General features: G+C 35.3%; 1 protein-coding gene across 1 annotated transcript in view; it reads left to right on the top strand.

Annotated features, from left to right (window-relative positions):
• Positions 1-233: 233 nt before the first annotated feature.
• EcR (Ecdysone receptor) overlaps positions 234-16,250 on the top strand; it is a 225,986-nt gene continuing 209,969 nt past the window's right edge. Inside the window, exons 1-2 of the mRNA XM_076113632.1 lie at positions 234-547; positions 11,376-11,573. The gene's annotated coding sequence lies outside the window, so the exon portion shown is untranslated. The remainder of the gene's footprint in view (positions 548-11,375; positions 11,574-16,250) is intronic.

Genomic DNA, 16,250 nt, shown 5'->3' with positions numbered 1-16,250 from the left:
GGCGCACAGCCGGCCTCTTGTTACCGCATCATTTTATCTAATCCCACATTATCTAATATTCGATAGAGCGGGTTCAAGGTTGTGGTGCTGAAAGCGCTACAGTGTCGCCGGCCGCGAGTGGCGCGAGTCGCGATCCGTTCCTCTAGTCCCAGGCCGTCGTGCGCCCTTTGCGCTTTTATCAATACGGCGCAGCGCAGCGCCGCCTGTCGGCCGTCGCCAGTACCGGCTCGGACTCGAGTGCGCACGCTCCGTGCCCCGCGACAATACTGCATTTACACCACCTTAAAAACTCTTTCTTCCTCAAAACAATCCCCCCAAAATTATCCAAATGTCTGTTTGATAAAGCGAGCCGTGACGCGTCCGCTCACGTCACAGTTGCTCGACCGCGCGCGATCACAAAAATTTAACCTAAAACGACGTTACGATTACGTCAATAACAGGCGATCCCTCGCTCCTCCGCTCCGCTGTTATTGTTTATTATTACATTATAAACACTAATTTCCTGGTGGTGCTGTAAAGTGGGCTGGCGTCGCGGAGCTATCCAACGGTGAGTGTTCGACTCTTATCTGAGTGGTGTTATTGTAAGCCTGTGCTTGTTTATGTGCGAGACTCGAAGCGGGGTATCTGGAAAGTATTATCTAGGTAATGTGAGAGCATGTGAGTGGTTACTTTCGCTGGGCAGCGCGCTCAGGAATGAGGACACTGTCTAAAATAAACTGAGATTTTTACCGCGGCGTTTCAGTAACAACGTACATGCATATCTTTAGACGTTCGTGTAACTGCGCATGCTGACTGGTGAAGTGTTTATGTTGAGCCAAATGCACCCAGTATAAACAGGGCTTGCAGCATATGGTGGCAGTTATGACCTGCATGCACTCAATTACGTGTGCGGGCTCAAAATGTGTCGCAAGTTATCAATAGTAATCGACGTGTTACGAAAACTTGGCGAATAACTAGCTCCCTGCATGCCCGCAGCGTACTGCATAGATTCCGTATCGGCGTGTTGCACTGAGCGATTTATGAGAGAGCATGAACCGACGCAACTTGAACGTTGAACGCCTATTAGTTTCTTAAATGTTTACCAATTTGTAAATAACCAACGTAACCTCTACGATGACTAGGTACGGGAATAGCACAGTGTTTAAATTCTCGCTATGTATCTCATTATGATCATTAAGCCGCTTCTTCTTGCTTAATTACTCGGTATGTGACGCATCCACATTACGTATTTACTTGGTATTTTAACATCAGTTGGAAGAAAATTATAATTCCAAAGTTATTAGGAGTTATGTACAGTCCTATTAGTTTATCTAAATATACTGAACCAGCGCTTTAATTGCTCACTAATGAGAGTCTTATTAGATTCTAAAACCTATTCATAATATGGATACGTACATTACTTACACGTAAGGAGTTAGTTAATTTGTAACGTCGGCAATGTAGAGACATCGCTTGGTAATAACAATCTGAGCAAAGGGTTTCAAAATAAATGTGAGAGGGGTGGGGGAGTCAGGAGGGGGATGAATGTGTTACATCCACGATACTTAGGGTGCATACTTATTTGATTATTAAGATTTCGTTGAAGAAAATACATGTTGAACTCTTTCACCCAGCTGCATGCATCTGTCATCTTCCCGGAATTGCGTATTACAAAAGGATTCTGTTCTATTTCCTGTCACCATTGAATATTGTTCTAACTTATTACCTTAAAATACAGGATATAAAATAAAAGTCAGTTACATAATGCTCGTACAAGCGACCGGTAAGACGACACAAACAAGGGCCAAGTAGAACCGCAAACAATAAAATCATTGCACTTTCTCCGCGATCCCCCTACGTACTGCAAGCAATAAAAAATGAACACATCGTACTGAGTGCATACGATCGGGCTTTTGTACGCTAATAATGCTATGTCGTTTTTGCATAACACTCTTTTGTACCCTGCCCTTCGGAATCGTGAGAATATGGGCCAAGTTCACGACCGATGCACCAATTGTACTTACCCAATGACTCTACATTCTTTTATTTCCGACATGTACTTATATTCGAGGGTCTTATTCTCATTTCTCACTAACCGGTTCGGTGTGAAATGAACCACAAATTGCTACCGATATTAAGAGTATTTTACTCGCGACTGAATCGTTTTCTTTATGAAAAGATTGCGATCTAGTTACGGCAATGAAAGGAACTAGTCTATTGTAAGAATCTATTTGAGTTCGTGAAAGTAGTTTTATGTCGGAGCGTATTGCGAGAATAATGTGTTCGTTTGTGTTATTGTTATTAAACGAATGTGTTATTTGTATTATTACATTTGGGTGATCGAGTTGTGGTTACTACTTTTTTTAAACCAAAATCTGAATACCGATCAGAAAAGGTTCACATAAAGAGGTTAAATTATTTGCGGATTAAACTACATCAAATAACTCGATATCATTTTACATATTGAATTCTAACATAATTCAGGTATGCGCAATAAAACTGGCTGACTTAGAAACGATAATAAATTCGATTAAGGAACACATTAAAAAGAAGAAGGCATTAAACTTTTTTAATCAGTTTCTAATAAGGCAGAGAGCAGGCAGTTTACAGCCAATTTTGCGTAATAAAAGCTTCATGGGCGATGACGTCAGAACTGCGCTTGGTGCAGCTAAGCTATTTAGAGAAGGCGCGTCATAGCTCGAGCACAATGCCCTTGTTAACCGCCACGTTTAGTAAATAACGTCAATTCGATTATTTATCTTTATGTAATGAATTACTGAAGCGGAATATTTATTTACACATTGTTCCGTATTCGTTGCTAACTGTAGCTTTATTTTATAATTTGATCGGATCTGTTTATAAAATGTTTCATCGTCTTAAGATTAAAGGCCTTTACAGACAACCTGATGAGTATCCATTAATAGCTATTCTTTCTTTTCTCCTTTAGTAAGGTGAGAAATTCGCAATTTCACAGCAATGAAAAATGTAAATACTTACGACAGTACTCATAAATAGCTATTCCTTCTTTTCCCCCTTAGTAAGGTGTTAGGTGAGAAATTCGCAATTTCATAGCAATGAAAAATGTAAATACTTTCGACAAATAAGATCTCCAGACACTATTTACTCATCTAAATTCACAAATACTCAGTCGCGCCCAATCATATCAATTCATACATTAGGTACATACCTATTTACTGGTTACGGATAAATTGACGACCTACATATTTATTATTTCACCACCAATACCTGAGATACGTACCTACCACTAACGTAAAGAAAATGAAAATATTATTTCTCAGACGTCTAGAATTTCAAATAAAATATAGGCAAAAAGTATGTCACCGAAATTAGGTTTCAAGTGGCGTGCGTGACCAAATAAAAAGCCTTTCTGTTACCTAAGTTCATTCATTTCTACGTTTTTTATTTCAAACAGATGAATGAATGTGATATTTCGAACACTTTTCCTTGAACCGACGAATTGTGTCATTGAAACCTTATAAAATATGACTGCTTGTTAAATAAAAGTTCCGCTGCTCTGTAAATATCCCACGGTTTATTAATAAAATTAAACGTTGTTTTGAATTTATCCGAGTATTTTCTGTTTATCTGGTTCATCTGCAAAAAGACTTGAAAATTAAAATTTTTGTTATTGCTGTTTACCACTATTCAAAACACTTTTATAAATTTACTCTTAATTAAAGATAAAGAGCACGAAATGCTTTGTGCTTAGAGATTTAATTCAGTGTTTCGTAAAAATTGCAGTTTCCACCTTTTAATAAAATGTAACAATTATGTCTCAAATTGTACATTTCAGTTTTCCTTAAGCAATATTCGATTAATAATCAGTTCGTAGGTATCAAATGGCTCTTAAATCGTACGATGACAAACGAAAACGCCCAACTATGTCCAAGTCTTATCGACAGATCTACCAGCCACTGGCATCGTAAACATTTTATTAGACGTCTCACCTTGTACACTAATGCATATCAGATACACACCTTTTAAAAACAAACAAAAACATACATGAATAGAAAATTAAACGGTCGATAAAATATGTTTATGGCCTGTCCGATTACCACAGTCCTTTAAGAATTTCGGGTACCATTAAAAAGAAGCTCTTAAAGTTTCTAATAGAGCTCCGTTGACAAAGATATTTGAATAGGTAGATGATGATGTAGCTGTAATGAATAATTAAATACTACTCTAGTATTAGAAATATTAATATTTTGACATAAATAACTGTTCGGATTGTCGCGATATTGTTTTGGTAGAATCGCAGTTTTCCGCAACTATAACAATAGTATACCTAACCTGACTACCAAAACGAAGACTGATTTAGGATAAAAAAAAAATTGGGCAAAAGAAAACTAGCTGTTATAGGTTACGAAATAAAGCCGGTATAAAAAATGGTAAAGATAGATCAAATGCGATTAGATGTCGAGATGACGTAGCAGTAACACTTACATAGGTATAATCTAATGTGAAGTAGACTATTCATATAACATGTCCCTACATTTTCCAGTAGGTATATCTACTTGGATGATTAGGTTTTCTGTCCCAGGAATTAGTGCGCTCGTTTAAACAGCAGTGGAGGTCACATAACACGGTCATCTAGCCAGGGTCTCAAGATAAATCACTCTAAATCGTAGCAATTTGGACAAGTCTTATACCAGAAGGAATTATTAAGCGAGGTCGTGAGATTGGCCGGAAACCCTGCGATATTTAGGTTTCAGGTTGTCACCATTCCTCTTCCCAGATTGAACGAAACTACGCTATTATTTACACGAATGTTACACGGATATTATATTGCTTTTGTAACTAGAATATGCGTGCACACTTGCTGAATTACAGTAAGAAATATTGTGTGTATGTCGCTCATAAACTCATTCTTATTAATAAATAGTAAATTAAACCTTCTACCTTCATAGTTTTACCGAAGTTTTAAGCCACCAACGAGCCATGTGTTGTAAGCAAAACCCCAAGTATCGGGTAGTTTTCAATAAAGTTATATTTATCCTATTACGTAAAATTTTCTGTTGTTTAAGAAAATTTTCACTTTGAATGAGGAAAAAACTTGGTAATTTCAACTTTATAAAACCTGTAGAACTTTATAGAGTTTCAGTTTTAACGAGCACCTATTGAGTCTATGTTAATAGGGAAACTAAAGTTGGGCTTCATTATTTTCGTTTCTTCATTTTTTTTTAATGTAATTCAGTGCGAAGATCCAATGCAAGGATCCTACAATAAGCCGATGGCTTCACTATCGGTGAATTAGAACATCACGATGAAACCTTGCATGTCTAAAAGTTTTTGAAGATAAGCAAAGTTCACAACACGCACTTGGCCTGCGTGGTGGTCTGAAGACCCCTCCTATCCAAAATCTTTCAGTCCAGTAGACTCTTGTTCAACAGTAGGATAAAAATAGGTTAAAATTACAAAAGCAAAGAATTACAAAATCATAGTTTAAATGTAGTAAAGTGACCTTAGCAACCAAACTAAAATTCAATAATTAACCAATTTATATTTTTAGAACGGTTGACAATAAATTTTATGATAATTTTCTCAAACCGAATATTAAGAAGACGGCCTTGGAATCACCACTTTTAAGTATTACGGTTTCTAGGCGAATGATTCTTAGAAAAACGGCACAAACACCAGCTATTGTTACAAGCTTCGAGAGTCGAATATGTTTGCAATATTCTGAGAATTGCATCCTTCAGTGCATTAATATGAAGCTAGTTCAATAACCTTTGGTTGTTTTGAAACATAAATAAACACGTCACTGCTCAAATTATTACTAAGTTTAGGAACATTAAGTTAAATCAATTCATGTTGTGTATCCATTTGGGTTTAACTACAATGTTTATTTGTGTTTGAAGACAAATTAAATAGTTTGTTATCAAAATATATGGTTAATAATAATGATAGACATTGTTCTCACTAGGTTCAACTTGAAAGCCTGAATAGAACAGTTTTTTCAAAACATATGTTAGTTATTCTTAAAGATATCGATGAATAACCAAATAGTAATATGATTCTCACAATACGACGCTGCTCTCCCTACTTCAAATCTAGCAGTACAATTTGTGGTCTTCTGAACACGAACATTTCATACTGCAGCAATTCACGGACCATTCAGAGCTTACAGTAATCAGTCAGCTCTTGTACCCGCTTATCTCCAACGCAGCCATGCCTTATAACAGGAAAAACTGTTTAGAAAAATAGGTATTTGTTAGTACAAAGTTAAATAAACCTATCAATTTTCCCCGTACATCGTAACTGACATGTTTCTAAAAGGTACATTGACATAGCCCCCAGCCTACAAGTGGAAACTACCAGTGGGCGGGACAAAAAACTTCCCCAAAATCTATTACAAATAAAGTAGAGGCTTTTTCGTTTATTAAACTTTTACCATGCCACGAACCTTGGTAAAAATTACTTAAATGTGTTTTTGATACATGTTATAAATAATAAACTAGAGGCTAATGTAGCCAAACTTATTAAACAACTTTTGAATGTTTATTACAAAAGTAGAAGATACAAAATGTATTAACTTTTTCGAAAACCATGTTGTCAAAATCTTAATTTACTTATTTAATTTTTTGAATTAACGTATTTCGATATTAAGTATTTGCATACTTAACAACAACAATGACGATCATTCAATCAATCGAATCATCGAATGTTTCGATATTTATTACCCACTGCAAGTTCATATCTTATAGAGCACAGTGACTTATAAAAAGCACTTCACCTATAGCAACCTTTAAATGTACAGAGGTCCCAAAAATCGGAATCCATAAAATTTCAGTTGGTAACAATATGGCGATTACGTTTAACTCCTTAAACTCGAAGTGAAAAGCGTCGATTGTGTTAAACGCCTACATAAAGGGAACTTGTAAAGCTTGATATTTTCGTTCGACACATAATAGGAAACCCTTCATAATAACTTCACAAATATCGATTGTTCTGTACAGGATTATTGTGGACTTTCAAAGGAAAGAAACAAATTCGGCTCAAGGTTTAATTCTATAGAAATTATTCCATGTGTTTCCTTGGTAATTTTGTTAACAATGGATATGATTTTATATGTTTTCACTATTTAAACTATAGGGAAGCTCTACATACGAAGAGCGTTGTTTATGTTAGTACGAAGGACTGCACATAATTATCTAACTCCAGTTGAATATTATGGTTTACTAAGAATAATGAGATAGGTTTAAGACTAATTAATATCGCCTTCATATTCAAAACTTGATTGCTTAAGACCGAACGTTGTTTCGATAATACAGAAGAAACATCTTCATGAAGCCTATTATTTTCTCAGTAACCACAAGTAGCAACAAAAACAAAAGCCGATAGTTCCTTAATAAAGGGCGTTCGATTAATTATAGTGACAAATATCTTCCAATAAAGCTAAGATCACTATCAATCTCTTGTGAATATCTTGATTGGATTCGAGAGGCACATGCCTCAGTCAAGGTCACCAGAGAAAGTTCATACAACTTGATTTTTGCGCCTAAATTTTTTTGTTTAAAAGTGGGTCTTTAGTGCAAATTGATTTTGATAGAATTTTAATTGCGAATGACGACTATAAAGCGATTATTTTGAGATAAATTACTTAAACCCTGAATGTTTTTTTTTACTTCATGTTTAATTGAAATTTAGTTAGCGTATGTGGATCCGGTTTCACTATTCTTTTTCGAAATGGTCGTCCTACCCAATGTGCCTAAAATTAGTAGCAATAAAGTTGGAATATTTATACCGTTGTTCAGTGCTAAATTATTGTTAATTACCACAGCCACCATTGTTATTTGATTTAAGAAGCAAGACATTTTCCATTAATCTACCACACAATTACAGAGGCCGTTCGTAAATTAGATTCTACCAATGAACCGGAATCTAAATGTAATTTACTGACCGCTCGGATATGAACATGGCCGCAAAGGTTTTGTCTCGAGACCCCCATTAGTATTGAAGCATTACGCTTAGCCCCGTGTATCCGATTTATACCTAAACACGAAGAAGGTTCGACCCGAGCCATCGACCGCTCAACTAATGTATTCCTTTCAAACTCAGCACCATTGTGAGACAATATGTTTCCGACGCAAAAAGTTTCAAAGCCAAAAAAAAAACATTTAGACGTCCTCTAAGTTGCCGTCAAGGTTACGTTTCGGGTGTATTGATACTTAAAACAATGTGGGCTTGCGTCAACTGAGGCTGCGAAGCAACAACCGAAACGTGATTCTGCTTTGTAATTGTAGATTTGACTTATATTCGTCCTGTTCAAAAAATAATTACACATGTATACCTGCCGTCGGCGAAGAGTGGAGCGCACCAAAAATGTACCTCACTGACCTAATGCAACGTGCGCCCGCGCAACCTGCACCGTGTGCCTAAAGTTTCACTCAGACTCGTTTCAAGCGTGCGCACTCAATAGATTTTATAGCGGTTGTTTCTAATGAAATCGAAGGTAACACAACATTACAAGAATTTACGTAATACAACGTTTACTTTTAAAACGATTTCAGAAAAAACATTCGCTATTTTAAAAAGAAGCCCGTCGATGAATTAAAGCCCGTTTTCGAATGCAAGGAACTCGATCTATCAAATCATTAAGTGAATAGAAGCCGGTTCTGTTAGCCAATTATCCGACTTACCGACAAAGAGACGCGCACGTGTAATCCTGCGCCTACACATACATTTGTACCTAGACATTGGAGTTTTTCCACAGGTCATTTTCCTACGAACTAGTTGCTACGACTGACGGCAATTTACATTCCATATTTCTTTGTGGAAATATGCTCTTTTAACACTTTCTGCAAGGAATCCTCGGACTTTGCATTGTTAATTTATTTCACTCAACATATTTCTGTGAAACGATCTACATGCTCTGTATTATAAAAGAAATTTATTTTCTTGTGCAACTTTGCAGTCATAAAATGCACGATCCTTTTCGGTCGACGCACCTTAGGCGTTTGAGGTTTTCGCTTGATCCGTAAGGGAAATTAAAGTAAGGTCTCAATTTATTTTGCGATTACGCAGTCATATAAAGCGGGCTTCTATCGATGTTACTTCATATTGCAAAAATCGCCGGGCTATTTCAAAATCAGGTTTAGAGACCATAAACAGTGAGATTTAAAATGGTCGTATAAGTTTGTTTTGGTTTGTGATCGCGTAGCTACGGCAGCGCGGACATAATGCCTATTAGGTCGACATTTGAATATTTGAAGTCGATTGAATCGATTTTGTTATAAATTCGATACACATTACGTGGAACGTTGACATTATGACTTACTTATTCAAATTCCTTTCAGCTTCGATACAAATAAAATTACGATTGTTAGGGTTGCTGCCAGATTGTTACCAAGTGCACAAAAATGTTCTTTTTTTATAATTTTAGCCTCAGAAAAGACTTCAAATAATATTTAGCTGTTAATAAAGCTGATTAACTATTTCGTTCACCAATTTCCTTCAATAAATTACGTTCGTACAGAACATTCTTCGAAATTATTCACGATGTAAAGGTGTTCTTGTAAACGAATCTTCAAGCATGTATAGTGCGTTAATAATTTGTTAAAACACTGTAGCAGCCCTACTATTCGCATATTAGCGTTCATCAGTCATCGGCCCCCGTCTTCCGGTTATATTTCATAGTTCAATGCCTCGCTAGATCCACCTCCCAATGGACGACCTTCAGACCATTCGACGCACGCACCACTACACGCTCATGTAAAAACAACAATTTCGACATACGACACTTCTATTGCTGAGTCTGAATCCAAACTCAAAAAATTACAGCCACTAATGCAGCTTTGGATGCGAAACTCAATAAAGTTATCTGTAATAGTCATCGATGTTCCAATTTATATTACTGCAGTGCGTGACCGAGAGGCGGTACATGTGTTCAAGCGTTTTCTTTTAAGTTTCTTTGGACTGTATAATTAAACCAAGGAAAAGATAATCAATATTTTGAATTGAAAATACTTTAGAATATTGGTGATTTCAACTCATATAGCTTTATTTAAAAATAACATGCACTATTGCAATTTAACGAGATAAAGCCAAGGTTTTATTAGTTTCTAGAAAAATAATATTGTTGTATAATATTTTCGTTATACCATGGAACGATTCAATTTTCAATGTTCTTCATACATTGTATATGTAGGTAAAGTGTACACTAACAAACAAACATCCCTTCGTGTAAAACTTGTTCGTGGAAGATGGGTGAACATCATCGATCATATTCGGATATGTCGTGAAAGTTCCCACTTTTTGTGATTGATGGTACATTTTGTTCCCTTCGTTTCTTATAAAACTACTGTCAACATGTTTCCAGAAGTTTTTTATACCGAGCACACGCTGTATTTATTGCTTACGATTTATTTATGCAAATTAGATCAATAAAATATTTATTGTCATTAAATTCTACGCTCCAATTCAATGATTGTGGCCTATAATTTGTTTGCTAAGATGTAATGGTTACGCTTGTAAATTATTTAATTTATATGTAACCCGAATTATGTTATTGAAATTGTTTATAACGCCTACGTTTTATTAGACCACCGTAATTCGCCTTTGAAGTTTTTAGAGAAGTCAATCCGTTTTCTTGCGTAACTTTTCCAAGCACTCGCAGTTTTGTTCTTTAGGAAGCAAACAATTGAATTGGAATTCAGTGCTTTTCTTTTTCTGGCCGTTTCCCAAGTGATCCGATTTGGAACAAAGCGGCTGTTATAACGCGAGTCAGGTTGTTGTAAGTAACATTCGGCCCGAATTCATGAATGCGCCATTATGTTATTTACTCGGACGCGAATAAATTATTTTTTTATTGCGGCGTTGCAGCAGACGCTGCCGATCATTGGTTTGACATTCAGACAGTCTAGCTAACTCATTGCATCGGTGTATCCACTTGACGGCCAACTGCAGGTCTACACCGTCCAAATAAAGGAACTGCGACTCAAATATCGTTTAACTAAAGTGCATATTCGTCCGTCGAACACTCTCGGGAGATTGCATTCGATACCCGAGCTCAGTTCATAATGACCGTGCATTTCGTACTCAAGGGCAAGGGTACGAATTATTCGTTCGAATCTGTTGACCGTTCCGACTCTGAAAGACTTATTCGCCATTGTCGGTGGAGTTGATATGAATTCGCGGTCAAACCCATTGTTTCTCGCCCGTCATCGCTTTCAATATATTTCGTGAAGCGAGATCGAAATAGACACAATATGCATTCGCCTTGATTAAAAGGAACCACAGAGCACCACGTATGACATTGAACGCCTCATTTTATTATGTATTGTGGTCTCCCTGAAATAGTTTTTTTATTATGTCTAAATTGTACAGTGCCTAACGCTTTTATTTGTGTGTGTAACATAATATTATTTTTGTTTCAGGTCTAAATAAGCAACGTCAATATATTCGGGTGAATCGAAACGTATAAAATTAAAAGTAATGTTGTAGTCATATACCGCTTTAAGTCAATTTATAAAGTGTAAGTTTTACCTTTTTACCCGTGAGTCAGTGCAAGTGTGAAAAGTGGAGAACATAACGGCAGCCAAGCGAAGCACCGGGTTCACCCCGGTGACCGATAGGTAAGTGTACACGATTATCATAATATTATTTTATTCTTATTTATTTTACATCCTTAAATACTACATTAGAACGTATATTCGATTTCCTATTTAGCGATTATTATTGAACCTCCAAAACCCTGAAAGGATATTCCACGCCCATTCATTAACCAGAACACGATAGTTTTACACTATTCACTGATTATACCTTCAGGATTAATGTAAACAGAATTATAATCGTTAGAAAATTTAAATGATTACATTAATATTCATTGAAAATTAACACACAATTTATTAAAAATAGTGGCTAACAGTTCATCAATCGTGACACTTGATTGCTTTAGTCAATTGGATTATTATCGCTTAATTAATATACTAACTCGTTTTGTAATCTAGACACCTAGCTATAACGCAGATGATTATTTTTAATAATATTATAATGTAGTGAAATCACGTAGTATCCGGTTATTAAATATCTCAAATACATTGTAACATTATTTTAATGTCGCATCAACAAATTAGCAAATTAGTACTTTGCAAACATCAACTAGTATTTTAATTAAGGAAATGGCGGAGGGCGGCTCGAACCAGGTGTGATTAATTAGTGAGTTGCTCACGTATCCAGTTTATCTATATTCATTATCTAAGCGGCGAAGGCACGATTTTGTAGATTTACTCAACGGAAAAAAGATAATTTGCATATTGACTGTGCTAAGGGTCTAGCTGCTACACGAAAATTCATTTACCTTTATACCATTGCAGTTTTTATACAAAGCTTTTTCGAGTTCGGAATAGTTCGAATATGTAACGCAGTGTTTCCAATATCGAATACAAGTTGGAATTTCTATGGTAGTTCAAAACCAAATTGCGAATATTCCATTTCGTTTTAGGTAACGTAAAACTTGTTGATTTATAACAAAAAATGCCGTAGGCGTATTATAAGTTGAGATTTATGCTCATTCAAATTTTATAGCCGTAATTATAAGTGTATAATTTGATGCGAAGCGAATAACGTATAATAGGTACACAAAAGTGAATAACTATTAAGTAAGCGGGTTTATTATGTACGTGTATAATTAGTATGCAACAGAAACAAAATAATAAAGTTAGTACAATGACATGCTACTGAACCTATTTCAAGTGATACATCCAATTATTTATGATTTTTGTTATGAACACCAATTCTATATTGAATCTGGACAGAATCATACCTAGATGGGATTGTTTTTCTGATGATACAAAATAAACACACGGATAATTCTAATTATATTAAACCTTGAGCATATTTATCGGACAGTGTGTAAGTATGAATCTTTCATTTACTTAGTTATCTACTATTTTTATGATAACATTTACCATAATATATTTGCTTGACATTTCGGCGAAGGTAATACTGGCCGTGGTCGCAGGCTGAGGTAAAACCAGCCAGTAAATCCCTTATATATACATATATGTGTATATTGTGTATGTTATATAAAGATACGACCAATAAAAACAGTAGCTGCACAATTTTCAATCCATAAATGATCGTAATTAATGAAAAATGATAGCGGTGTCCGCACACAGTAAATTAATTAACATTGGAAAATGTCCAAGCTTTTAATATTCATCAGTTGAAGTGAGAAATGGAATGCACTGTGTTAAAATATTACGGTTAAATAACCTTTACTCGAAATGTGTTTACTGTACGAATTACATGCTAGTTATCATTTTTCCTTACAAAAAAATATTGAAACATGCAGATTGTAAAATTTCATAATTGTCATTCTTTTAAGTTACTAAATAATATACGCGTTCTTTTTCGGTTTTGGAGTAATCTTTATGACAATGTAAATCACATATGTCATTCGATTTAATTGGTGTCACATCACTATTTTTACCTTATTTTTGACTAACAAATAAAACCAACACTGACATTCTTATTTTATTTATGACTAAGCATCAAAATACAAGTTAATTAAGATACCAACATCAAAAAACAAATGGTAAATCATCAATGACAATAAAGTGTTATACAAATAAACAAAAAAAAACATTTGTTCGGGTATAAAATAAAATATCGAATTAAATATGAGGGTATTTTCACATTTTTAATACACGAACTGTCAGCTAATCTCAATCAGTGTCACGTTGAAGTCTGAGAACAATACTCCGCGAACAAGAGACGCTCAGAGCTGTGAAACAAAGCCTTGTTAAGTCGGGCAGATGATTGAAATCGTACCATGACACATATTCAGGTAGCCTAGTAACTGTTCTAGCTAATATTACATGATATATGGGACGTGAACATAATGTATGACGTCATACAGGTGCTAATATTAACCTAGAATCTCCTATTATCTCGACGTCAGTCACAGGTTGTGAAATATCTATTTTTAGGCTAACAATTACCTACTGAAAGGCTCAGAGACAAGTACGGTCGGTCAACAAGAAGTCAAGAGTTTTATGGCTCGAAAAACATGACATACCTAATTGATTTTAATAATATTCCTAAAGAAGTATATACTAAAGCTAAGCAAAATTATAACTAGGGTCATGATTTAGCATCTTATTATCAGTAAATAATTATCAGTTAATATAGTTAAAGAATAATAATGTCTTCAACAAATTAATTGGGACCTGTTTTTCGATTTTAAAGATTCTGTTCATTCAATTATGGTTAAGAACATTAATCAATAATCAACATTTTTGGGCTCATTGGTTTTTGTTTATTTGGCATTACAAACAAACGGTTCATTAAAAAGAACAAATCCACGACAAATTATTCAACATTTTCGTCATTCTGACATTTGCAAAAACGTTAAAAACTATTGATAAATAATGAACCAATAAAAGTATAAAACAAAATTAATTGTTGACCAAAAAAGTTGGGTTTATTTTTGTGAATTGGCAATAGGTACGATGGGTCAAATGACTAAATGACGTTTTCGGCAAAGAGATAAAAGAAGCAAGGTCTGGGCGACCTTACGACGCCGATCGGACATAAAAGTGGGAAGAGAATGATGTCGAGGTCGTCGCGAACAAACAATTTAAGTTTACAGCATAAGAGCGTTCATGATCGCCCCGAATATTTGACGCCTAGTGATAATCTAGATTAGCTGTTATTTTTGTTTGTTGTAGGAGTTGAATAACTACGGAGATTTTATTTCGTCAATGTTACGAGAAAATTGAGTCGCTGCATAACTTTGGTAAATAACGCTGCAAGTTTGATGATTTATGTTAAGAAAAGTTTTGTGATTGAACTTGGAATCGTTACATTTAAAGATAAGAACTTATAAAATTAATTGAGTATCTATAGTTATTATGTTACAATTGTAGAGTTGTTCCACTAAGAAATGATTGGACAAGTTTGCAATGTTGCCATTATCCACACAAAGCTATTATGCTCAAAAAACATGGTAAAAATACAGAAAATTAAACAAAAATTACATATAGGTAAAATGAAATTTTAACGGTTTATTCAAATTAATTTATTTTTTTCAGGCCAAAAGTGTAAGTTACACTTTAACAAAGAATCTACACCTTTGTTTCAAATCTGTTTGCTGTATAAAAAATATATTGGCCTTCTCTATTTATTGTATATAAGTTTTCCTAAAAGTATATATATATTCGCTTAGCCTTTGTTCCAAACTATGTTGGAGTCGGCTTCCAGTCTTACCGGATGCAGCTGGATACCAGTGTTTTACATGGAGCGACTGCCTATCTGACCTCCACAACCCAGTTTCTTGGGTATTAACACGATACCCTTCGGTAAGACTGGTTGTCAGACTTTCAAGCTTTCTGACTACTGTTAACGACTGTCAAAGATCTTCGAAAATGACAGCCGGGACCCACAATTTAACGTGCCTTCCGAAACACGGAGGAACTCGATATGTATAAGATGGTCACCCATCCACGGAACAACCTCGGCAAGCGTAGCTTAACCTCAGAGATCGATCCGTTCGGCTGTTGTAAACTAAGCCACGAGCTCCTCCGAAATAAACGAAATTCCTTCCTTTAAAACATATGTATATTCACCTATTTAGTAAGTTACAAACGCCAATACATTTTAAATAAGGTACGTAATCTTAATTAAACGAGAAGATTGTGTCTCCCGACACGAACTTTTCCCGACATGTTTTACATTAGCAAATTAAGGTCTTCAGGACTTCAAGGCGACTGCACAAAGGAGTTTCACAACTGGTGCTGACATGAATATGGAAACAAATTACTTTAACTCGTCTTTTTAGGGTACCGAAGACACAAAAACCCTTATAAAATTGACTGTTTTACAGTTCAGTTTAGAGACAAAACGTTAGGAGATTGTTTTTTAACTGATCGAAAAATTAAGCGCTTAGAAAATGTAAATAAAAAATAATCTCAGAATAAGACCAGTAATTGTAAAACAAGTATTGGGTTTTTTATTCTATAAGATGTTTCTTTCTGATCTTCAAGACTGATCTAAAAATGTATGCACAAAAATTAATAAAGTAATGCTGAATTCAATCGATATCTCTCTTTCTCTCTTTGCTTCGAGCAGACACTGTAAATCACTTGATTGCGGCCACTCGCAAGAAGCAGTGCTCATACTGCTCGTTACTTATTAAATGAACGTCACTTTAATCAAAATGGAGTCGCCGCTGACAATTGAGGGTATCACTTAAAGGTGCATAACGCAACAATATTTCGGAAGAGACCGACCTTAATACTGTTTAAGTT

This window comes from Anticarsia gemmatalis, chromosome 4 (assembly GCF_050436995.1).
Source record: "Anticarsia gemmatalis isolate Benzon Research Colony breed Stoneville strain chromosome 4, ilAntGemm2 primary, whole genome shotgun sequence".
Taxonomy (NCBI): domain Eukaryota; kingdom Metazoa; phylum Arthropoda; class Insecta; order Lepidoptera; family Erebidae; genus Anticarsia; species Anticarsia gemmatalis.
This window is presented reverse-complemented; position numbering and strand designations above follow the sequence as displayed.